Genomic DNA, 9,715 nt, shown 5'->3' with positions numbered 1-9,715 from the left:
CACTTGTCTTCGTTGTGAGGTTGATTTGCTTAGCTACACAAGAGTTTAAATAATTAATGCTTAAACTTTGAGCTAATAGTAAACTAAAAGAGTACAAAAAGAAAGAAAGTTAATAATCTCATTACGGCTTTATAAGATGGCCATGCAATTCACTAACTACAACACATAGGCATAAAAGATTGAAGATTTATGCTTGGTAAAATACTCATTAGAAAAGTTAGCTCAAACACTTTATGATTATGAAATGAAAGTGCAAATGAAACACCAACCAAACATATAAATATATATATACAATACAACAACTAATTTATAAAGAAAACCCAATAACATAGACACATGAACTAGAATTCGATCTTTGGCATGATCCAAACTAAATTTAAGAAACTCATCGACCAATTTTATATATTCCACTGACAACCTATCGGCTAACATCCATTCCTTTTCCATATTGTGCCTATCTGTTTTAATAAAAGATACAAATTATGAAAATAAAATAAGCATGAAAAACAAAACTAAGTATAAAAAATCTACTAAAAATCGGACAACATATTCCCTAATTTACTAGCCTAGTCATCTGTCACAATCAACACAACCAATTCAAACAAATCAAACAACAAACAGGTTTTCATCCATATATCACCGCAGCACACAGAATTCTCATAACCTACTTTACTAAGACATGCAAGTTTTCAACCTTCCGTTATCACTGCAGAATACAGAATTCCCATAACCTACTACACTACGGATGAATATTTAAGATATTCAAACTCCACTAAAGTTATAAAAATTCTATTCAAAATTATAAAAGATTGAAAATTTAAAAAAAAAAAATCAAATATAACATACCTCTTGCAATTAGCTACCAATCCAATGCTTTACAAGAATCACTAAAGCATTTATAAATCATAAACACATTATAAAGACTATCACTCAAAATATTCCTTAAACAAAATAACACAATGAATTTTCAAATATCCGTTTGATTTATTACATTGATTAGTCAGGCCTATAAATGAACAAACATATATTGTATTAGTTAGAGAAACCTGTGTTAAGAAATGAAGAAAAATTATGTATTGAATGAAAACGTTGCTTGCAAAACTGTGCATAGTAGTTTTATATATGCTACTAATAAGAAATAATTAACTTCTATTCTAAAGCTAAGACTATTCTTTTGCACAATATTAACTACTCAAAAAAGCAAAGTTACCAAAATTTGAAAACAAATCAATTAAAAGGACAAGTGATACCACATCAGAAGATTCAAAACCTTGGCCAATCATTAATAGTACTGCAACCATGCATCGGACCTGGTGCCACAAGAAAGCACTGTCTTTGATTTTAATTGCCCAAAGTTGGTTTCCTTGAAACCTAAAAAAGTTCAGCAACACTCAAACATTATTTTAAAAGAAAAGATGGTAGATAAATTTTGTTCATTCTAGACGGTAAACCCCCCCATGTACACACACACTCCTCCTCTTTCGTTAAAAAAAATTGGAAGCAAATTTACATGAGTATCGAATAGCAAAAGTGATCAAGTGACATTAGAAAAAGGTTTGAGAATTCAAAAATAAAAACTAATATATGTAAAAACTGTGAATTTCTGTTGTACACTATTTAATATGACAGTAATCAGTTCAATTGATGACACTTAAATACCATTAAGACAAGTCCATTCAGCAACTTGCACTTGCAGTCAGGGAACCATGCTTTTATCACAAGTCTGCTCCCTAGCTGGTGCTTGTGAAACCCATAATATAGGTATGTCTCTAGAGCTACAATCGCGAACTTTAGAAGCTACTACTACTATTTTCTACTCAGCTTTGACCACTGTTATTTATAGTTCTCACACATAGTTCCTGCATCCTCAATTACATGTTTTACTTGTGGGAACCACTAGTTTTTGTTAAACATGATTGCATCACTTTCAAAGAAGAAACCATTATATGTTAAACACCATCTAATTATCATAAATACTAATGAAAATCAAAACAAGTAGAATAAATCAGAAAGTATAGATGGTTAAGATTATCTAATGATCATAAATTCAGATGAACATTAAAACAAGTAGAATAAATCAATAAGTACAACGATAATTATAACCTAGGCAAGAAAGGTCAGGTTTAACTACTGAATTTCAACATGAATGAGAGAGAATTAATCTACCAGTGTTAACCTCACATCACAAGGAGCAATTTCAAATGACTTGTCACAACGCATGTAGGTGTGCACATTTAGTGCATCCATCTTACAGAAATTTCAGAAGTCATGTTCACCTATAAATTTCTCACTAGAGCTTTCCATTGCCTGGAGAAACATGAGCCAACTAATTAAAGTTAATTCTAAACTGAAGCAACACACAAAACAGATCATTTATTGAGCTAATCGAAAAGAGCTAAAAGATATACCTTGAGATTTAGATTGTCTTCCCAAAAGAAATATGTGTACTCCCTGCTCAGATAGCTAAACCTGTATTTTGGATAAGGCAACCATCAGAAGACAATCAATCCAACACTGACAGACACAGACACACACAAAAGTAAACAAATAATTCACTAAATAAGTCAAATATGGAAAGATCTAATGAAAAGGGAGGTGATGCCATGTAATGAAAGAACATTAAAACGAGATAAAGAAATAAAAATGAAGCTTTTTTTCATTGAGTAATCATAATGACATGTAGAACAAAGAAAATATAGTAGAGAACTTGCAATTATCTTTAAGTGACTATGTCTGCAGGGTTTATTGATTATGTATTATTGAGTAATTTGATGAAAATTTTGAAAACATGTGATGTGATCATATATTATTCTCTAAAAATTCATCATGACAGCAGAAGAGCTACAAGTTATACTATCTTCAAAACCTCCTACTGCTAATGAAACCTTCCGTCCATTAAAAAAGTTTATTACAATTTATCATCATTCACAAGTCCAAACACCAATGCAAGATAGAGCAACACTCAAGTTCATCTTTCAAAGAAGCAATATGAGGGCAAATATATTTTCTCCACAATTTTACTACTCAAAAACCTCTAAAATTTACAGTGGAAAAACCTTGCACTGAAATCAATTGGAACAGAACACCAGCCTAAAACTCCCATATCATTTGGAAGGGCTCCATTCAAAACCCTCACATAATCAATTTCACCTTCTGCAAAACACATGAAAAGGGGTAAATAATGAAAGGAGCATGTAGATTAAATTCTAGAAACAATTAGGTTGAATTTAAGGTCAGAAAGTAAACAAGATCATATAAATAGAGATCAGATACATAATTACATGCCAATTTTCTTAGGCTCCTAGTCTTTGGGAGGTATCCCCTTTGTAGCTACCATTTTAGCCTTAGAGTTAAAAGACTTAAATAAAAAGAAATTTAGTAGTGCCATTTTTCAAAGGTTAAAAGCATGTGATAAAAATGTAGAGCATAAAAACAAAAAACAAAACTAGTTGCAGAGCATAAAAAATACCACTAACAGGAGCCTGAAACAGAGATCAAAATGTAGCTCCAGACAAGCTGTAAAGAATAGCAGACCCTACAAGCAAACAAAATTAACAGAAAACAGATGGAAATACTGAATACACCATAAAAAAAAGGAAATACTCATCATTTAAATGTCGCAATCTAAAAAATAGGGACCGCCATTGATTAAACTAGAAAAGTCTGTCGCTTCTAAGTTTTTGCAAGCAACATGCCATTTCAAAAGTAGAAAAAAATAATAAAAAAAACAATTTCAAAATCATTGTATCTAAAATTGCAAGAAAATTGTTTTGCTATCAGTAGTTAAAATGACATGGTGAAAAACTTATAAGAAATCAAGCTATAGAATCATGCCTAGTGTAGTCATGATAGCAGCAAAAAGGATTATGCCAACAGGCTGCACCTTAAAAAAAATATAGAGCATTGATCACTGGTTGGATTGAACTACAAAGAGCATAAGGTATAACTTGACTATCTTGTTTTGAACTATAGTAGCTAAATAGCAAAGCCTGAAAAGATGTGGTAGTCAATTTCATTAAGTTTTCAAGAAAGCATGACCGAAAAAAGCTTCTCCAAATGAAAATGCAAATGATACACCAACCAAACATATAAATATATATATACAATACATTATAATCAGAAAGATGCTACTAAGACCATGAGAATCAATGGGTAGTTAATTACTTCTTATTTCAATTAAAAATGCATTCAAGCACAATAAAAGTTAAAGAAACCAATATTCTACTTAAATAAAAAATAACCACAATAATCAAATTCAACAAAAATCAGCAAACATGAGCATATATATTAGACCAACATGAGCAACAATATCTCAAAACTATACATGGAAGAATTTAAGTAGCATAAAGATCTATTAATACTACAACTAGTTCACATTTAGAGTTTAGTGTTCAAATTCTAGTTTGTACTTCCAGTTTCACACCCAATGCATGTCGCTTTCCAGAGAAGGATGTGTTAGTGGGGGTGATAATCTGATTTTATCTACACTGATGTGTTAGTTTTTAATAGAGGCTAGTGAAAAAGCTTATCACTTTAGGGTAGGCACTATTAAGAATAAGATCATATCCATTCTAAAATATATGCAAATTTCTATATATGAATCCACATCTTAATTAATATATCAGCAACTACGGTTGTGTGAATCCAAATCATTACTGACTATAATCAACATGAACAAAACAGAATTCAAAAATCCAAATATAAATAAGCATAATAGAAAACAAAATGAAGATTCAAACAAAGCTTGGGAACAACTGCAAGATGAAAACTAAAATAAATAAATAATATAACAAGTGAATGCAAAGCCAATCCCATAACTATCATATAAACTATAACTTACCAAAGCTATAAATAAGAAAAGAGAATACAGTGCAAATAAAATCAAACTTGTCAAACAACTTGCTGCCATTAAGAGAATACAGTGAATGTATATCAATATGTATTATCAGTATATTTCTTCGCTGGTTTCAGTTTCATCTCGTACCCCTGAGGCTTTCTCTTCTTCTTCACCATGGCCTTTAGGACTGGCACTTGTTAAAGGTAAACATCTTTGAAGTTCCTCTACAATGGGGATTACATTGTCATCGAATGGATCTCTAAGCAGCACCTATACCAAATGTTTTGTCTCTAAGTTCAATACAGTTCATTTTACTAGAAAAGCACTCTAAATATGCAACACATAACTCAAAACTTTTTTTTTCAACAATCACATAACTCAAACAAAATTAATCATATGAAGATTGAACTGTTCAATTGGAAAACAAACATTAAGAAGACCCCACCTCAATAATTTTCTATATTGGTGGTCACAATGCCTACAACAATGCATACCCCTGTTAAAAGGAAAACTACACCAGCAAACTAGAAAACAACACCAGACAGCAGAGAGAATAACTCATGACCCCAATCCCAAAATCAAAATGTTAAGTTGCTCTGACACATAGGGATCGATTACAAGATTCAAATAATAAAAGAGGCAGACAATTCCACATAAACAAATATATGTATTGATATATTCAAATGTTTTCTTGATATTAAACTGATATCTAAACAAATAAAAGGAAAAGAAAACTCACAGAGAAGTACGGCTTCTTGAGCAGCTGGGTTGCTTGGGTTCTTGCTTTAGTAGGGCCATCGTCAATAATGCTTCAGAGACTCAACGAAAGAGAGTGGCAAGAGACTCAAATGTTTTAGTAGGCTTACTCATGGTTTTATATTCAAACTAGAGAGCATAGGCATGAGGGAGAGAGAGCCGAGAGACTGTGACAGAGAGATAGAGAGAATGAGAGACTAGGTTTTAGAGAGAAAAATAAGGAATAACAAAAATCTTGCTTTTCCCTTTCGTCCTTAAAATCACGTTTCGAACAGACCATAAGGAATAACAAAAGTAGAAATTGGTTTTGCTAAGTCCACAATTCCATTCAAGCAACACAAAAAAAAAACAAAATTCTTGAAATAGATACTTACAAAAATACTGCTGAATATAGATAATAGATAACGAAGAAAAAAGATACCCTGGAAGAAATCAGAGTAGGCTTCTCGGACTCAAGCTTTGTCTGCGGTGTCTCTTTGGCCTCTTCTGGGGGTTCCGTTGTCGAAGTGGTGGAGGCTACGGAGTCAGTTTTTTATATATATAATATATGATATAGATACTTAGCAACGTAAGGGAGAAATCGCCAAAAATCTGAAACTAAAAGTGTAGAAACTTACCCATCCAAAGAAGATGTCGAAAGTTGGTGCTAGTGCATGGGGGTTTACGGAGCAGCAGCAGGTGGGCAAATTTTAGGGAATATAACATCTTTAGTTTCGGTTGTGAGGTTTTGAAGAGGAAAGAGGGAACGAAAAAACCCTAATTTCTGAGAGGAGCACACATTCAGAATTGAAGAGAGAAAGAGGGAAAGGGGAAAGAGGTTCAGATGGAATGAAGGGGTTCTTTCCATAGGTAGGAGACTCTTGGGTTCCTACTTCGAGCAAGAGAGATGTCGTGAGGGAGAAGAGAGTCGATGGAGTGAGTGTGAAAGAGAGGGCAGAGGAGGCAAATGGGATAGGTAGAATTTTCATTAGGCGGCAAATGAAATAGTTGGCGCCTAAATTGTCTCTAAAAAAAAAGCGTGTTTTTCTTAATTTTCCCCTTAATAACACTTTTTAATATATGTCATTTTTTACCGTAATATATAGTCAAAATTGTTGTAGTGTCACTAGGGCCCAGATATGCTTTAAATGTGCCTGATTATGTCTTAGGAACCTTAGCTCATGATTCCCTATGGTTACCCATCAAATCTCATTGAAAAAAACCAAAAATAAGGCTGGTAGCACTGATCGGTCGACCGCTTGGCATAGGCCGGTTGACTGGGTCCCTAAAAACCCTAGTAAGCCTCGAACTGCAGCCTGGTCGATCAACTCAAGTCAGAGAGCAAAATCTGTTACTTCAGTGTTCCAAACTCGACCGAAAGACCCATAATCGACCCCAAACCATTTCCAGACCTAGAATTCGTGCACTAAAACATATAAAATACATTATGGGACACCAAATAGAAACTATCAAGTGCCCAAAATCAGAGTCTATCTCAAATTCAAGAATTTAAATTCATGTTCTCCAATTTTCTTTCAACTCCAAAAAATTCATTCAAATCCTAGTTTTCAATCAAAAATTCAAGTTCTAAGTCAAACCAAAATCATGTTTCTAATATACATATATGCAGTTACACAGCCTAGGATCACGAATTTTTAAAAAAAAAACTCAAAATTCCCTGTTTCACATAAAGAACAAGCCACTAACTCAAGAACACAAGAAAAACTTTAATAATTCATACCTAGCTTAATTTCATAATCCTAGCTTGTTGGTGAAGACCTTAGCAACTCTTATCCCCTTATGAAAGACTGAATCCCCTCTAAAATCCTCCAAACACAAGGCTTAGTCTAGCTTTGGTGGTTGGTGTTTTTGGGTGAGTTTTGAAGAGAACCATGGACAAGGGAGAAGGAGTAGTCTAGAACATGAAAATGAAACCTTCAGCACATGGTTTACTCTTTTCTCTAATTTTAGGGTCAAAATACCCTTTTGCCCTTCCCACTCAATTGCCCTTTTAACCATACCCAAGGGCATTTTAGTCATTTGCCTGAAATTCCAACTAAACCTCTAATTACACCACAAATTCCAACAATATCACTAATATTCACCGAACATAATTATTCCACAAATTAATTTCACTTTACTAATTAACCCAAAATATAAAAACTCCCAAAATACCCCTGGGCTCGACCTGAGCCTTGCATTTGTCCCCGTTGGAACTTGTTCGCTAAAACTGCTTTAAAGGATCCACTATTAACGAAATAACAAATGTCCACATAATAATGTGGTCTTAATGCACATAGCACATAATATTTACAAATATACCCTCAACGGGTTAAAATTACAAAGAAAAATGCCCCTCTTTACCAAAAGCGGGTCTTTAAACATATATAATACACATAATCATGCATACTAAATTATGTGATAACATAATTCAAATAATTACCCCACATGCCCTCCAGGCATGCTAATCAAAGTACTAAAACCTTATTAGAATTTTTGGGACGCTACACTTGATCTAAGCTCTAATCAAAGTGGCTTGATTATCACAATGTATCGAAATCGTCGATACATCAACCGCAGTATTTGGTATCTCCAACATGAGATCTCTTAAACACTCAGCCTCTTTGTTGGTTGCCAATAGAGATACAAACTGGAACTCCATGGTTGAGTTGCATATACATGTTTGTTTCTTAGATCCCTATGAAACGACCTGTAGCATCTCAGAATTTTACATAGATAGATAGTTGTATTAATAGCTTGTAGCATTTTAGTTTTCATGATTATTGGTTCAAGCTGGGATATATTTGGAAACTTGTAGAAATAGTTATGGATTTTATAAGTTTAACCTATAGTTAGAAATATTAATTTAAACATAAGGTTTGATTAATATAGATGGTCCTAGAAATATTATTTATTATAACCTAAGGTTTAGATAGAATTATTAAGAACGTGACACTTGTCACATTAATGTTTATTTAAGGATTTAAGGATTTTAGATGAATAAATTAATAAAATATATATCTAGAAGCTCTAGAACCTTCCAGCAGCAGGTAAGATCACATTTTACTCAGTCAAGGTTGTTTTAACAAACTTCAAGTGTGCTGAAAATGTGCAAAAATGTGTTTAAAATATCATCATATGCCGATATAGGGCAGCTATATGGGCTGATATATCGCCTATGGGTGATACGGAAAACACGTTGACTTCGCACGAATGAAAACACGAAGACTCGGGACTAAGGGGGATGCAATATATACCCTATAGGGGGCAATATATCGACTCCTTCAGCATAGTTTGAAATTTTGTTGAATCCAAGCCTAAAAATGCCCTCAACAACTTGGACTTGCTCTTGAACATTTTTGACCAAGTTCTGGACATCTGTTGAATAGAAAATTCAAATTTATTCATTTATTTATTCTTTTTAAAAAGGGTAAGTTTCACTCCTTGAACTCTATAAATAGGACATTTCACTCAACCATTTCATTCTTCATTCAAGCATTCCTTAGAGCCTCCAAGCTACTAAGTTTATTCTAGAGAGAAAACACTAGGGTTTTGGGATTAAAAGCTTTCTAATCTAAGCTTTTCTAAACACTTGGAAGTAAGACAGAGTGATATTTCAGTATTGAGGTGTAGATCAAAGTTCTAGTTTATCCAAGGTATTCTTATCCTCGAGTTTAGTTTATTATAGTTCTTTATATTCTTTCATTTTCTTCCAGATCCTAATTTGTTCTAATGGCTTTTGTTAGGTGTTTGAATTTCTTGAAACTTAAGGTTTTCGGTAAGTTACTATCTTGATGGTTTAGATCTTCTTTTCATCTCCATTTCATTAGAAAACTTACGGATCTTACTGTTTGATTTTAGGAGTTTTCCATCCCGTTCTTGTCTCCAATATCTCGGTTTTTTGTAAGGAAAATAGGTTAGATTTTATGTGTTATGATTATGTTTATATTTTATATGTATATATGTATATGTTTATGTTGTAGTCACTTGGGAAATATAGTTGCTTAGATAGAAAATAAGCAAATCCCAAGATTTTTATCATTACCATAGATTATAGTTATGATTTAACCTACCTCGAATAGTAGCAAGAGGACCTAGATGATTTATCTATACTATATTGTGTTTAAATCTACCTTGAATAGT

The sequence above is a fragment of the Humulus lupulus genome, chromosome 1 (genome assembly GCF_963169125.1).
Source record: "Humulus lupulus chromosome 1, drHumLupu1.1, whole genome shotgun sequence".
NCBI classification, from domain to species: Eukaryota; Viridiplantae; Streptophyta; class Magnoliopsida; order Rosales; family Cannabaceae; genus Humulus; species Humulus lupulus.
Note: the sequence above shows the minus strand (reverse complement) of the source record.